This window comes from Chelon labrosus (genome assembly GCF_963514085.1).
Source record: "Chelon labrosus genome assembly, chromosome: 7".
Taxonomy (NCBI): Eukaryota; Metazoa; Chordata; class Actinopteri; order Mugiliformes; family Mugilidae; genus Chelon; species Chelon labrosus.
In genome coordinates, this window is record NC_140343.1 from 14002402 (window position 1) to 14019790 (window position 17389).

A 17389-nucleotide genomic window follows, 5' to 3' on the forward strand; every position below is an offset into this window, starting at 1 on the left:
TATAGTGTGAAAGAAACTTACAAATTTGTACATACAAATTATGCATTCACCATTAGTAATAGTTTAATCTTCTATTTTTTTAATAGTTTAACCGTCTGCATTGGCCAGTCTTTATGAATGTGTAATCACGATCTCTCTCCCACTTCAGCTAAGTTGCTGTGTGACTGTAGATATGCTGAATGAGTAAATAAGCGTAGTCTGACTTGAGGAAGAGGGACTCTCCTTATGTCAGCCAACTTTAAGAGCACAAATCGGTGTCCTGACAATAGGACGGTCAAGACTGAGCCGATGCAGTCTAAAACCACGAGGTTATCTGCGGTTACAGCTTTTAAATTAGACGCGGCAATATAAAGCATTGACTTTCTCAGAGTAAGGAGAGTCGGGTGAGCTGAGTTGACAACACAATTCAGCACAGCAACATTATCAGATGATTGTCAGACGAGTAAAAACTCATTACTAACGATTAGTAGTAGTTTAATTAAATTCCAGCGCAACATTGCGTATTTTAATCAGATCCTTTCCAATGAAAGCCTTTTGCTTTTTTAACCCTTTATTGTGCATAAAGAAGGAGAAACTCTTAGCTGATAGCCATAGGATTTGTGTGGAGCAGTGTTAAAGCTCAGTGTGATGGCTCTGGCCGTTACCATTCTGGCTATGCCTAACTCAGCTAATTCAAAAATTGTTAAATATGTGGCGCATGAGTGGACCTGAGGTGGGCGGTTAACATCGAGGTAGACAGCCAGCAACCTGTGGTCCTCCTCCTTTTGTTTAGAAACAGTCATTTACTACTTAAGCGTGGTATTTAAGGAAACTCGAACAAGTTGAGCTCTGTTTTTAGATTTACACCAATCAGGCATAACATTATGTCCACCTTCCTAATATTGTGTAGGTCTCTCTTGTGCCTCCAAAACAGTTGTGACTCATCAGAGAATGGACATGGACATTCTGAGGGTGTCCTGTGGTGTCTGGCAACAGGATGTTGTTAGTGGGGGCCTTTGGTATCATCCCACAGATACTTGATCAGTTTGGGACATAGTGAATTTGGAGGCCAGGTCAACACCTTGTGCTGTTCTTCATGTTTTCTGAGTTGGTCCTAAACCGTTTTTGTGTGTGTGTCTGTGTCAGACTGCATCCTGCTGGGGATGGCTGCTGCCATCAAGGAGTGGCATTGCTGTGGGGTGGGGGTGCCTGGTCTGGTCTAGGTGGGTGGTACATGTCTAAGTAACATCCACATGAATGCCAGGTCCCAAAGTTTCCCAGCAGAACACTGAACTGTCACAAGATGGTCAATGTTATTCACATCTTCACAAACATGTAGCTAATGGAAGCAAATCTTGTTGTTCATTTTAACATGGAGGTCTTTGGGAACTGACTCACGGTTGGAGCTAGCCTCAGGTGGCTATTTGAGGGACTCCAGTATATTTGGCCCAGTTGCCTTTACAGAAGTCCATGAAGGTTGCTGCTTGACCTTAACCAGCTGCCTAAATATATGGAAAAATGAATTAACTAAGAAAATGATTTCTTCTTTTTCTTCTTCTTCTGGACAATAACTAGCGGATAATCTGTGAATTATCATCGGATGCCATTTAAACACCAACATCTATTTATTTATATATATTTATACAAGTCTGTTCTGAGGTGGTGGTGTTGTGGTTGAAAAACAGATCATAATATCATAACATCTGAGCGTCTGAGCTTGACTCAGTGCAAAGAGGTATTCCAGTAACACAGCACAGCTTCCCAGCCTTTGACTCACCTCTGAGGGCGTATGCATCACACCGTGTAGGTGGCCAGTATGAATGATTCTTTGTAATTGTCACTGTACACAGATTCCAACCTCCTACTAGTCCTTTCCTTACTTTACCAGGGGATCACTAGGGCAGATTCTGAGGTTACAAGCATGTACAACCTGTGTGATTCATACAGCAGATGAAGACTGTAATATGGAGGAACAAGATGGAAAGAGGAAAGCTCTGAGGGAGACAAACATGTACTAGAAGACCGTTAGGGAAACCAGCAAAGGGAGGGCAGGAAGGACAGAGAGTGCCAGAAAGAGAAATGATTGACTTAAAATGCTGCTGCCGTGCCGCCTGGACCCAAATTAGAACGCCATTACGGAGTCGCTATAATGACGCATCTTTTAACACGTTGTACTGCTGCACCAGTCCAGAGAGCCATATTCCGTCTTTTCTCCTGCAGTGGTGGACCCAGACAAAGTACAGGAACAAAGGCTGTGTGTGGCTGAAGGCCAACGTGCAGCTAAGATTAGGAGCTCGCCTTTGGGCATCAGAGATGGAGAAAAAAAAAAAGAGTTCGCTTCTGCTTTCCGGTGCTGCCGTGCTAGAGCAGTTCACAGGACTTGTACTGTACAGGTTGGAAGTAGTTTACATTGTAAGGTATGAAGACAAACCCTATTTATTCTTGTAGCAAGACAAATAAAACAAAGGATTACGTTGGTAAATCAGGGGTTTGATGTGTGCCGTGGTTTGCGCTTTTGAACATTTGCCTTGACGATCAATCAATGAGCTGCAAAAATCAACAGGATTCACAAATGATAAGAATGAATTTGCCAATATTGTGATAGAGCATATAAAAGAGAACACTGTTTTTAATTCTTCTTCCAACGTGTGTGTCTGTGGGTGTAAAAATGACTAATGCGCTCATATGTTATGAGATTTCAATTACATTACATCTAATAATATAACAGGGAATGAAACTGCACCAGCTCAGCATTGAGTTCTAGGATATAAGACAATGGTGTTGCATTTTTATTTTTTTCGTGTCAAGGTCGTTTCCAAAATAGATATAATAATATAATAACCCTGCTTATTAAAAAATGAAGATTTAGTTTCCTTCTGCATTCCCAGTAATTTTGCTGCCAGCTATCATTTCATTGCATTCACTTTTAATTAAGGGACTTCGATCTAAAACACAATATGTATGATAACTGAGGAAAAAGTTCTTTATTTTAGTGTTGAAAAGACATAAAAAAAAAGAAAGCAGCTCGTTCTCATTAAAAATTTAAACCATCCCCTTTGCTTATACTATTTGACTTGACTTATCTTCTTTAATTTCTGCTGCGTGAGAAGGGCCGAGCGTTGTGCAATAATGTGATGCTCATGAAGATTATTACTTTGGGAGCCTAAGTTTGTGGCGCTCAGGCTTTTTTCGGCTCCCAGGTGGTAGAATACGCCGGTAGAAATATTGGCCACTGCACAGTCGCCATCTGTCTCTGTAATTCTCTTTGCTCCCCTCAGAAAGGAACAGCAGAACTTCTGCGAACTCCCTGCAGCATTGGGGCTAAATGAGCAGTCGCACACTGGGTCTGGCTCGCAGAATTAACACACAGCGGATGAGTAACAGACTTTCTGACTAATTCATTGTGCCTTTTCTTTTTCTTTTTTTTCCCCCTTCCTTGCAGTTTGGCTCTTTTGTCATTTTCCATATTCGAATCATATCATGAGTCATCGCTGTATATCTTAGTAGACAACTATCTGGAGCTTTCAGCATCTGCATGTTACGTAACGTGAAAACAACAAAACTAGTGGTACTCAAGGGTCTAGCTACTTTTAACAATAGACATTTTAAGAAATTTAATTTTCATTTTTTGCTGAAAGTTCAATTAAATAAAGCTGAAACCAGACGACAGGTAGATTAGTGTAAAGATTGGATGTCTGGTTCTGGCTCAAGGTGACAAAATCTGACCAGCACTTCTAAACATCACAAATTAATTCATTTATTCAAAATGTCTGAAAACTATGCTTTGTGGTTTGATGGTTGCCTTGAAATGTCCAGACTTCTGGAAGTTGCTGCACCCAGCCTGTTTTAAAAAGAGATATAACGTTTCTTTATAAATGTTTAAGGTGCAAATAGGCATCTTTTTTAAGCCTTGTCTCGAGCCAGGTTAGTTCTCCCCCCAGCTTGTCTGCCTTATAACCCAGAAGCAAGCCCTACTCTATGGTCCATGCAAGTGGGGTACACCCTTAAACATGTATACTTCTGTGCTGGTGTGTTTGTGTTGTTCCGTAACTACACCGCTACAATGTTATAGCTGGCGGCTAGTCAGCTGTGTCCAGATGCTCTACTGAAACCACTACAGCGCAGACCAATCACAGCTGTTGTGGTCTGCATCACCACAATTCACCATTTGCCAAGTCCCGACTTACTATGTTACTGTTGCTAGGTTAGACAAATAATGGCCATGCCGGGGTCCATGCCCATGGAAAAGGTTGACAACCTTTCATAGGAGGAAACAACCATACATAAAAACGGAAAACTAATAAAAGGACTAGTCATATTTCCAATATCTGGTTGCTAACATTAGCTGTCTCTTCTGCGCATTACCTCTAGTCTATTATTACAGGCTTTCAACATTTTTCTAAGGGAGTGGACCCCCGCATGGCTATTGATTGTATGACCTACTGGCAGCAACATAGGAAGTGAGCTCTCTGGTTGGTGGTCAGCGGACCAATCAGAATTCCAACTAAAGCTCAATCGCCAACAAATACAAAAGAGGCTTACTTCATTTATTTCTCAGCAAGAAGGTGAATAAACACATTCTTTAATCCCCTGCTGCTACTCAAAATACCACCAGAACTCTTTAACGGCGTGAGCACAGTTACGTTTTTGACAAAAAACAAGAGGAAGGTTAGCAGGACACTCCCCTAATAATAAGCTGAGAGCCCAGTTCTGAGGAGTACACACTAGGCGTAACTATCTGCTGCAGACGCAAAGAGCAGTCTGACTCATCTTATCTGAAATAGTGTGACCGCTGGACCAAAAAAAAACAGAGCATAAGAAAAGAAACGAAAATGACTGTACTGAATGATTTTGTGGTCAGTAATAGAAGAGCTTAAACCCTAATCATCTGCTGGAAAAGAACATCAGCTAAAAGCCCTATGGCAGTGGCTTAATAGTACTAATTACTACAAATGAGCATGATGCCATGAATCTACAAAGAGGAACCAAACTGTCTGTGTGAGTGCAAGATTATGAGTAATTATAGACTTAGTAAGGTTTGAGAAGTAATTAGGTTATGAAAATACTGAAAGTAAAACGTTGCAGTGAAAGTACAATGTGGACATATATATACTGTATATATATATTTACTGGCCACACAAGGCTATACTTGTGGATGCTTCCACTTAAAATGTAATATCTTTGATTTGTATGTAAATAAAGCATGTGCGCCGAGTTACAATATGCATCTGCGGAGAACCAGACATAGTGTTCCACATTAAAGTCTTCACTGAAGAAGTGTCATATTCTCCTCAGCCTGTAATTGTCCAGGATAGACGGGCAAAAAAAAAAAAGGCATTTCTGAATAGGTCTCACAAAGAGCCGATATTATCTGCGTTTTCTGCATGCACCGCCGAATAATTACTTCTATCACATGTCAGGAGCCTGAACAGCACTTGCACAAGGAGAGGTTTCACTTCTCCTCAACAGCTTTGCCATTCAGTCTGACACATGTGCGTCACACAGGTAAATTACATGTATTTCACATAAGTACGCATCAAGTGTACTGTACAAGGAAAAGAAAAAAAAAAACCATGCATGTACACATTTTCATTCTGCAAGCATTCTTAGTATTTCACTCGGCATTGCTGCTGATCTTTGTCCCAAGGATGCCCGGCAGCCACTGGTTTCTCTTTATGGCAGTGTGGTATAATTAATAAGTAATAATGATAATTAATTAGCGGAGACTGCTTGAAATTGGTCATTTGTGTCCTTGATAAGCTGAAACGTCAGTTTACCGCAGGGCAACGCCGGTAGAATTTACATTAATAAGTTGTTATGTAATCAATTGACCATTCGTTAAACCCCCTTCCCCTGAAAAGCAATTTTCTAATGATAGCTTAGCAACAGTAACTAGGCACTGCAGGTCAAGCTTTGGATTTCAAGCATCGTGCAAAGAATGGATCAAATGCTGTTTATCTGCTTTATCATCTACCAAGCTTTACTTTTAGGACTCAAGAGCCCCTTATTAAGTAAGAAACATTAGTATGCGATAATTTTCATATGTTCCTAATATACTAATGTGTTCATAGGTTTACACTCGAGCAGATAGGCCTAAACTTAAACCAAGACAGTGTTGCTTTCTACGGACTCAAAAGCAAAACACGCTGTTATAAAATCTGAGCCTGGAAGTTAAGCAACCGAAAAGAAAACAGTTTATCGGTGTACACTGACTCATTCAGTACTACAGTACAAGAACAAGGCTGTTTCTTTATTTCCCCTAGACAAGATAATGTAGCCTGGAAGCCTGCCCATCATATTTCTGTGGGGGATTTTCGTTTTGGATCAAAGATCTACCGAGCCGATCAAATCATTTGGGAGGGCTTTATACAGTGATGGACAGAAGAGTAACAGCGACATAGTCACGCACTTCATCTGAGTGCCATTGAGTTGATTTTGTTTACAACATAATGGCTGGCGGTGGAGAAACGCTAAAGGAAGTACAGGTGACCCTGATGAAGGTAGTTGATAAGAAGCAATGATTGGTTGTTGGAGTATCCAGTTGCATGTGTAGGTATTTGTTTATTGTTTGAAACATGTCATTCATCTTATGTAACCGCTTGTCCCGCGAAGGGTCACGGGGGGGCTGTTTGAAACACGTCGCTCAATGAAATCTGAACGGTGTGTGCTACATCAGACTAAGGGAGTTTTCGACTGGAAAATGAAATATAATGTGTATGTAGCAATTAATTTGCATATGTATGACCACGCAACAAGGTTCTCATCTTGAAGATAGCTGCAGCAGCAGACAGGAAAAAGAAGGATACTGGTAAATGGAGCAAACTGCAGCTGATGCAAATGACACCTCTCACTTAACTCAGCAGCAGCTTTAATCTGTTACTGGTTCTGCTCCAAAAAGAAGGAAGCTTACAACCACCTCAGCCTAATGCATTTAAACTCACTTTGTCACGATTTCTCACATTTAATCCTGGTAAACAGTTCCTGTCTTCAGGTCACTTTGGATCATGACTTATTTTAAGGTTGTTAAATCTCAGAATAATAGTACAGACAAAGATTTATTTCAGCTTTTATTGATGGGATCGTATTCCCAGTGGGTCAGAGGTTGCATTTTTGCCTTTAAATTATTTAACTTGGGTCAAACATTTCAGGTAGCTTTAGACTTTTGCCCACAAATTTTTCTGTTGAATTAAGGTCAGGGCTTTGTGATGACCTCCACAGCACCTCGACTTTGTTGTCCTTAAGCCATTTGGCCACAACTTTGGAAGTAAGCTCTGGGTCTTTGTCCATTTAGAAGAGCCATTTACAACCCGAGCTTTAACTTCCTGGCTGAAGTTTTGAGTTGTTGCTTCAATATATCCACGTAATCTCCCGTCCTCATGATGCCATTTATTTTCTGAAGTGCACCAGTCGCACCCTGGAGCAGAGCACCCCCACGACTCGATGCTTCCACCCCCAGTCGTCTGATTTGATAAAAGGACATCAAGGAGACACTTGAGCTTGGAATGAATCTCAAATTTTTAAATGATTCAAGAAATTATAATTCATTTACAAATGAAACAATCCCAGACCCAAATGACCTCCGGTGCTTATAAACACATTAAAGACTGCTGCACGGCTCACACGCTCTCCTCCACCAGGACTCTAGGCAAACTGGGTTACTCCTTCAGATTACTGCAGCTGGGAGCTTTTAAAGCATTTTAGAGACTGAACTGCTGCTCCAGACCAGACCAGACAATACGTTCCCTCAGGGACAGGAGTGGGCCACCGAGACAGAACCTCTCCATTTAAAAGCGCACAGCCGCTGACCTGATGCGGATCTCATATCTCGGCAGCGTCTCCCCCCAGCTACAAACACATGTGTGTATACTTTTCCATTTGATTTGGTGTCAGCGGTCAGGGACGATAATGGGGTAAACAGCACATGGCTCACGGAGTTTCTCGCCAACTGAAAAAAAAAAAAAAGAGAGAACTTTTAGGAACTTTACTGTTAAGTATTTTTGTGGGAGGACGGTTTCAGATACATTTCTGTGTAGCCTTTCCATAATTGATAACTGTCTGTGTGTACGTCCTTGTGCGATGCTGTAACATTAAGCCCCAAGGGAGATAAGAGCAGATGATCTGCAGTCTCTCTCTTTCCTTTTGACTTGTGTTCCATTAGATGAAGTGATCAGAGTGGCGCCATGCCGAGTGACAAAGAAAAGAGAAAGGAGAAGACACAAAGGCCTTTTCTGATGGACAAAGATATCACAGCAGCACAACACAACTCTATTGTCTACTATATGAAAATACATCTGAAATGTGTGAGCGGTTAAGAACAGATGGCTGAAAGACAACAGTCTAATAACTTACTCACCCATATAACTTTTGTGTCATTTGTAGTCCTTCGGGAGATATTTAGATTTGTATATATCTACATAGTGGGAGTGACTGGGGCACCGAAACGCAGCCTCTAAATAAGATATTATCTGCTGCGAAACTCATTCATGTCACCAATATTTTGTTATGATATGCTAGTGCTATTCCCCGTTGAGTCCGGAGTTACCTGTTATTATCATCTGGGGTCTGTAGATTGACCTACAGACCCCGGATGATGTCTTTTGACCTGGATGACATCATCATTGAGCGCCGCGAGCACCCGCGATGGTCGGCTTATTTACCTGTAATTTGCTACTGCTAGTTTTTTGCAACATGGCTGAATATTTTCCCAATTCTGAGGTTGTGGACGTACCATAGCAGTAGCCTCAACGGGGAATAGCACTAGCGTATCATAACAAAATATTGGTGTAATGAACAAGTGTCACAGCAGATAATGTGTTATTTAGTGGCTGTGTTTCGGTGCCCCAGTCACCCCCACTATATGGATATACGCAGATCTAAATATCTCCCAAAGGAATACAAATTACACCAAAGTTATATGGGTGACTAAACGATCATATTTTATGCCAGAAATAAGGTCCAGGTTGTAAAAAACAGTAGTTCCATTTTAAATATCAGATTATCACATCTGAGTCTATAAAATGAAATCTTAAAATACCTGGATGAAACAAATTAATCCTGAGTTACCTGATGAGTTGTCTACAGAGTGTTGTTTATCCTGTTCATAACTAATACACAGAATGTAATCATGGCTTTGTTTTAAAGGGTCATTAGCCAAAAGGCAGTTACATTTACTAGAGCAGAGTCTGGTCCACAAAATGTTTCAGCCTCATTTATTTTCAGCTGGTTTTAGAACGAGTTAATAATTCCATGGTCTCAGTTTGGGAAGTTTTTTACCCACTCAAACTCAAATTATTTCTGTTGAATCATCCAGGGAGAAACAACTAATCCTCCAAGTCTAGACTTAAAAGCTTTGACTTTCAGAGCCTCTAAATTCTGTTCACCATTCACCTCATTTCCTTCATTTAAATGTCTGCTAAAGCTCTTTCTGTTTATTGTGTTTTGGTGCACTGTCTGTTTCGCACTGATTTGATAAATTTGTATTTTCTTTGTGGATCGAGGTGCTTTTTGTTTGTACTGTCCTATTTGTTTCTCATTTTGAGTCATTATTTTGAGCACTTTGCAACTTGGTTTTGAAAAGAGCTATCTCAATAAAGGTTTGATAAAGATTATTATTACAGGTTTCAGACACTGTCATCACCAATATTAGCTTTTTATCACAACTCTATCTCATGAAAATACTTTTAATAGAGTTGCTATGTAAATAAAACTGACTTGCTTCCAAATGCTTTTTAAAATGAGCTGGTATAAAAGTCTCACACCTTTCACAGTAATTCCTTATTTGTGGAAAGAACAGATAATTTGATTTCAATACCTGGAAAAGTAAGAAAATATGAAATGAATAAGTAAATATACAAGAATTCATCTATTATTCATATGTAATTGGAAACAGAATCACAAACTGATCACATATATTGATTTGGTCAGTAGAAGTATACCAGATGAACACCTGCTAAATGATACCAGATAATATGTGTCTATCCAGGAAAGCTTTTGGAAGTTATTAAACCTCTGTTGCATGAATTGTAGCATAAACATGATAAAAATGTTTGAATGTGTTTTTATTAGCCAGAACTTAAAGGGGAATTACCGTTTTTTACAACCTCGACCTTGTTTCTGGCATAAAATATAACTTTGGTGTCATTTGGAGTCGTTCAGAAGATATTTGGATCCAGTGGAGCACCTCGTATATCCATATAGTGGGAGTGACTGGGGCACCGAAACGCAGCCCCTACAGACCCCGGGTGATGATAACAGCTAACTCCAGACTCAAAGGGAATAGCACTAGCGTATCATAACAAAATATTGGTGAAATTAATGAGTTTAAAGACAGCAGATAATGCGTTATTTAGAGGCTGCGTTTTGGTGCCCCAGTCGCTCCCACTAAATGGATATACGCGGCGCTCCGTTGGGTCTAAATATCTTCTGAATGACTCCAAATGACACCAAAGTTATATGGGTGAGTAAACGATCATATTTTATGCAAGAAATAAGGTCCAGGTTCCCTGGTAATTCCCCTTTCAATTATGGAAATATACAAAAGCGAAAGAAAATATTGTAAAATTAAAACTTGGTGGGGGAATTGGTTCAGTAAATTGTTACTATGGCAACAGCTTGAAACTGGGGTCCTTTGTGGAGTTCTCCCAGTGTCTGCGTGGGTTCTCTCCAGGTACTCCGGCTTCCTCCCACAGTCCAAAGACAAGCACGTTAGGTTAATTGGCGATTCCAAATTGGCCGTAGGTGTGAATGGGTGTCTGTCTCTCTGTGTTAGCCCTGCAATAGACTGGCGACCTGTGGCGAACTTACACTTATTACAACGTATATCCCTAGGTTTTTTTTTTTTGTTTTTTTTTTTCCAATTGTAGTTTATAATTAATGTCACAGATCACTGTTTTGCCACCTGTAAAGTATGGACAATATATTTTCTTCTTGGAAGAATATATTGTCTGTCTAGTGTCTGAAATTTGTCTGAGATGACAAATTATAAATACAATTTATATATTTTTTATTAAATGTAATAAATACTTGAGCAGCCTAGTGTTATGTCAGTAAATTACAGTCCATTAGGCCGAATGCACCCAGTTCACTTCAATATTCACATATATAGTAGTTGGCATATCTTTATCACATTATAACTGGTTTAAATGAGAGAAATTGAAACTTAAGTAATGCCAGATAACACGCTTTTTTCTTTTGAAGAAATTCTTCTGAAATATTGAAAAATGTGTCAATTTTCAGTGACCACAGAAAACGACCTGTACAGTGTCACATGTCCATGGAAATGGAGGAGGGAAACAAGATGTCTTGGATATGTGATGTCATCAAATATTTGTAGTTTCAAAGTAAAAAAATTAGATTTGATATTACTGCCTTTAGTAAAATTATGATAAATTGTTTCCACATGGCAACGCTATGCAATAGAAGGAGACTATTTTCTGGTTCCACACTTTTGGCAATGCGCATTTCAGTTTGGCATATTCTTAAATAAATAGAGGTCCACAGCATTAACACCTGCTGATGAGTTAGGTATCAGTATTCCTTTCTCCTCCACCCTGCACAGCTTCATGGCTCTGCTCTTCAGTAGACCCCTCAGAGGGATGTGATGTGTTCAGACCGCGACGCCGCAGGAGCAGTGCAGCCTTCAGTGCCTAATGGTCTGTCTGTGTGGCAGAGATTTAGGGACACGTACAAAAGTAGAGCCACAACGGGTACTCGCCGCTGCAATTCATCTTCATTTTAATTGGGAACATTTTGTGTTGCTCACTCCTCCACATAAATAAACCAGAATCCTACAACAGTTTCTCAAAAACTCATTAATGCTCAGGAAGCAGTTCAGTCCAGGTGTTTCTGAGCGGAGGGTACTCTGACACAGAGTTTTCTTCTTATTTACTGTCCATTTGTTATCATCAGAATAATCCACGTCATGCACTAAGCTTTGTGTCGTACTTCTGATTCCAAATAAAAGCGCTATGTGGTTTCACATCAAGATAGCTAGCAAGCTAGAAAGTGTTAATGTTCATCCTATTGCATCTGGAGTGTTCACAGGAGACGAGATACTCAGAGAATTGCTGTGCCCCACTTTGTGCTGCATCATCCAAATGGTAATTTCACCATCTCTCTGCAGCAGATACTTGCCAGTAATCAGCTCTTAGAGCCAGCAACCCCTGATGGTTGAAGCTTGTTAAATGGGTGGTTATAATTTTGTTGCGTTAGTGTTTAGAGGAATAGAAAAGTATAACGCTACTTGGCAGAAAGGTTTGTTAATGTTTGCAACCTTTCATTGGCTGCCAGTTCTCTTACCTTCGTAGTGTAATTTAAATTATTTGTCTAATTTTGATGGGGCTTTAGTTTGCCTGCAAATCACATTAGACTTTGGATACTCCAACAACTTAATATAGAGATGAATGGACCCTTAGGTCTTGTAAAGAGCGGTCCTGAAGCTCAGTGCGGTGGCCTTGGCTATTCCAACGATGTGGAGCAGAGACAGTCTATTGACACCTAGCTAGGCACCTGTGGTAACATTCAAACTTAAAATATAATTTGAGAAGTAAAGTTATGAAAGAAATTCACCCCATACAGGGGGTGATTGGAAAAATTATCAACAGAGACCACAAGCGCGTCTAAGCTCCCAATCCCTCTTTTGTTACCAAGCTTTGAACTAGACTTTTATTTCTGTTGTAAAGGCCTTTTAACTTTTGGAACCAGCCTCAAGTGTCCATCGGTCACTTGTCACCAGTGTTGAAGCAGAAAATGCCCAGCAGTAACAAGTAGAGCACATTTTTATTGTCATTTCAGTTTCTGCTGCTGCATTATGATATGTGATGATATCAACAATAGGCTACTAATCCCATAAACATGTTAGCGATGACTGAACACGAAGAGATGTAAATGCAAACAGTTCTCTGGATTTTATCACTGAGTAAAATAACGGTTTTCAGTTCAGACCGACACTCGTCAGATCAGGTGAAGCTCTTGTAGGATTTATCGATGCACAGCATTGAGAAAAACTCTTCCCCCTCCTGAGTCGAGCGATGTGTGTGAAACAACACACAGCGAGGGTGAAGCTGGCTACAAAGGGCCAGCTGCTGCTGCAAATGCTGGAGCTGTTTTGGGAAACCGAGCGGTGATTCATGCTGGCAAACTGATTCATTTCTTGTTGCTGATAAGCACCTTTTTTTCTTTATACCCTCATGCTGCAAATGGCTTTGAAAAGAGTCGCTGAAAAACACGTCTCCCAAGGAACAGGGCGGACACACAATGACAGTGACATCTTACTATATAGAGTCCAGGTCAGCGTCACACTGTCAACAATGAGCGCAGAGTTAAAGGTGCATCTTAGCGAGAAACTTCACTTTTCTGCTTTCTTTGGTTTTGGTCTACATGTGTTTACATCACCGAAGCTATTTTTTGATATACTAATCTCAACAGGTTATTGTTGTGATTGTGTGAGAATCTGTGCGCGTCTCTCTATATGTGGAGCACATGTTTGATAAGGGCACAGCAGGTGTGTTTCTGCTTTGAGGAACATTGGTGGAAATGGAAAAGCTTTGACCAGCTCTTATCAGTAACGAGCAGTCCATAGCAACAAACCAGGCAGCAATATAGGTTTTAAAAAAGCCCCCAGGCGAACCAGAGCTACGCATCTCTGCTCAGCCTCTGCTCAGTCGATCACCTGCGCCGGAAAGCTGCTGGACTTCTCACCCATCGCTCAGCATCCCGCGGATTTGAGCACATGTCGGCTGAGAAGAGGGGTTTTGATCAGTGCAGTGGCGGCAGTATCTGAGGTAGTCGCTGAATATGGATATGTCATCTGAGATTTACATAAACAAATCCCTCATTATATCAGCAAACGGTACTGAAGCCCGGCTTCCCACCTGTTGCTAAATCCCTTCCTTCTAAGCAAAGCCAATTTTTGGGAGACTTGCGTACACAGTGATAAATCAAATTTAGTCCCAAATGCTGAGGAGGCAAGTCAGTCATGGTGGGTTCCTCTTGGTAGAATTAAAATGATCTTTTACACACAACAACAAGAGGCCAAACGCATTTTCCTTCTTAGTCTTGCACATTGCCTGACATCATTCAAGATAAGATTATGCACAGAAAATAGAGAAAATTAGTACAGCTGAATTACTCGCCTCCGAGTTGTTATTCCAAGCCATATGGTACACAGTTACGTCTTCCATTTGGCAAATATAATTATTATTTAAAAAGTACACTTCTTGTTTAAAACTAGTCTCACTTTTAGACAAACTGCTAGAAATGGCCAAGAACAAGATAAAGCTGTGGGTCTTAAAATAACGTCACCAGTGTGTGAACGCAGGATTAGTGTCCTGCACAGGGTGGCGGATGCGGACGTCAGTGTCTCTTTAGATGTCAGAGGCAAATAGCCTATCCCTGCTGGCATTTAGAAATAGGCAGGGTACGCCCCGGAGAGGTTGCCGCTCGATCAGAGAGCTAACACAGAGGCACAAACAAGCAATCACGCTCACGTGGACGCCTCCAGCCAATTTACCTAACAAGCGTGTCTTTGGACTGTGGGAGGAAGCTGGAACACCTGGAGGGAGCCCATGCATTCACACGGAGAACATGCGAACACCACACTCAACTGCCCCAACCGTGCCACCCCTCATACTGATTAATTCATTCATTCACTGATTTATTTTGGGGACGGTGGATGTTTCCACCACTAGCCTTTTTTCTCTGGCCAGTTCCGTTCTGACTTGATCACCTCTAGCTTTAAATATTTATACACGCTTAGAGCTGTACATGACATTTGTGCCACAGTGAGAAGGAGCCTTAGCCTTAGTCTGGAGCACCCAGAGGAAGGCTACATTAAGACCCCACAGAGAAAGACATGTAACCCTTTAAACCTAAATTGTATTCATTTATTATTCATTCACATACATCGATCAGGCATAACACTATGACCACCCTGTTGATATTGTGTTGGGTTCCCCTTTTCTGCCAAAGCAGCCCTGACCTGTTGTAGCATGGATTCCACTAGACCCCTGAAGGTGTGCCGTGCTATCTGGCACCAGGAGGTGGAGGTGGGGTCTACCTAAACCAACCTTGTTTGGTCAGCCCATTCCACATATTGGAACAATTGGACTGAGACCAGGGCAATTTGGATGCCAAGTCAACACTTCAAATTAGTTGTTGTGCTCCTCAAACCATTCCTGAACCATATTTGCTTTGTGGCAGGGTGCACTATCATGCTGAAAGAGGCAACAGCCATCAGAGAATATCTAGGGTGAACATGGTCTGCAACAATGCTTAGGTAGGTGGTACGTATGAAAGTAACATCTACATGAGCGTCAGGACTCAAGGTTTCCCAGCAGAACATTGCCCAAAGCATCACACTGCCTCCACCATCTTGCATTCTTCACATAGTGCATCCTGGTGCCATGTGTTCAGCAGGTAAGGAGCATACACCTACGCGGCCATCCACATGATGTAAAAGAATTCATCAGACCAGAACTGTGGTCCAGTTCCGATGCTCACGTGCCCATTGTTGGAGCTTTGGACAGTGGACAGGAGTCAGCATAGGCACCCTGACTGGTCTGTGGCTATGCAGGCCCATATGCAGCAAGCTGCGATGCACTGTGTATTCTGACACCTTTCCATTGACTTCTTCAGCAATTTGAGCCACAGTAGCTCATCTGTTGGATCGGACCACACAGCCCAGCCTTTGCTCCCCACATGCATCAATGAACCACTTTTGATAGATACTGCCATCACAGTTTGGCCCTTGTTGAACTTGCACAAATCCTTCCACTTGTTAATTTTTCCTGCTTCTAACACATCGACTTCGAGGACAAAATGTTCCCTTACCTCCTATTATATCCCCACCCACTAACAGGTGCCATGGCAAAGAGATAACCTGTGTTATTCGCTTCACGTGTCAGTGGTCATAATGTTATGCCTGCCCTGTGTACATCTGATTTGTTTCCCTTTGTCTTTGTTTGACCAGTCGCTGTCTGGCTCAAGCAGGCTGTATAACACAGTCACCGCTTAGAGAGCTCTTTGTGGAGTGTTGAATGACATCGGTACTAAAAAAAGGATCTTATTGACGGGAACGTTAAGTGTGCAGCAGTGTGCTTGTTCACTGCAGTAACAAGGCTGCTGAAAGACCTGTGAGACTGAGACAGAAAGGCCGACGTGGCCCTGTCACTGTCTGAGGCTTTGACACACACACACACACACACAAAAAAAAACCTCTTAATTCTGTCTTTGTGAGGATGTTTAAATTGACATAATACCTTCCCGAGCCCCTTACTCTAACCATCTCAGTTATATGTCAACCCCTAACCATAATGATAACCTAATTGTAACCTTTACCCTCAAAGCAAGTCGTAACAGGTTTTAACTTAAAGGGGAACTATTGTTTTTTTACAACCTGGACCTTATTTCTGGCATAAAATACGATCGTTTACTCACCGATATAACTTTGGTGTCATTTGGAGTCCTTAGGGAGATATTTAGATATGCGTATATCCATATAGTGGGAGTGAATGGGGCACCGAAATGCTGCCGCGAAACTCGTTAATTTCACCAATATTTTGTTATGATATGCTAGTGCTATTCCCCGTTGAGTCCGGAGTTACCCGTTTTCATCATGCGGGGTCTGTAGATTGACCTACTAACTTCTGACCTGAATGATGTCATCTCTGAGCCCAATGCCCGCCCGCGACAGTCGGCTTGTTTACCTGTAATTTGCTACTGCTAGTTTTTTGCAATGGCTGAATATTTTTCCGATTCTGAGGTTGTGGACGACGACTTTGTTTATGATGGACGTCCTTACCGTTTTGAGCCAGAGTATACGGATGAGGAGCTCATTGAAAGGAGGATGCGGAGGCAGAGAGAGGAACAGCTGGCCAAAGAACAACAAACCGCTGCACGTCCCCGAATAGATAACAGATAACTCTGGACTCAACTGGGAATAGCACTAGCGTATCATAACAAAATATTGGTGAAATGAACGAGTTTCGTGGCAGATAATGCGTTATTTAGAGGCTGCGTTTCGGTGCCCCAGTCACTCCCACTATATGGATATACGCGGATCTAAATATCGTCTGAATGACTCCAACTGACACCAAAGTTATATGGGTGAGTAAACAATCGTATTTTATGCCAGAAATAAGGTCCAGATTGTAAAAAACGGTAATTCCCCTTTAACTCAACTACAAAAAAAAAATGGTCTCACAACAGTAGTATTCGGTGAAATGCTGGCCCCCACAGCTTAATAAAAACAAGCCCACACACACTAAGAGAAACACACATAAGCGCAGACAGAGGTGGACACAGCTGAAGACACATTCACACTTCTGTCTGCAAGATGCTTAAGTGCATGTACACCCAGGGACATACCGACCTCTCTCTCTTGCACACAAACTTACACACTTGAAAATGTCAA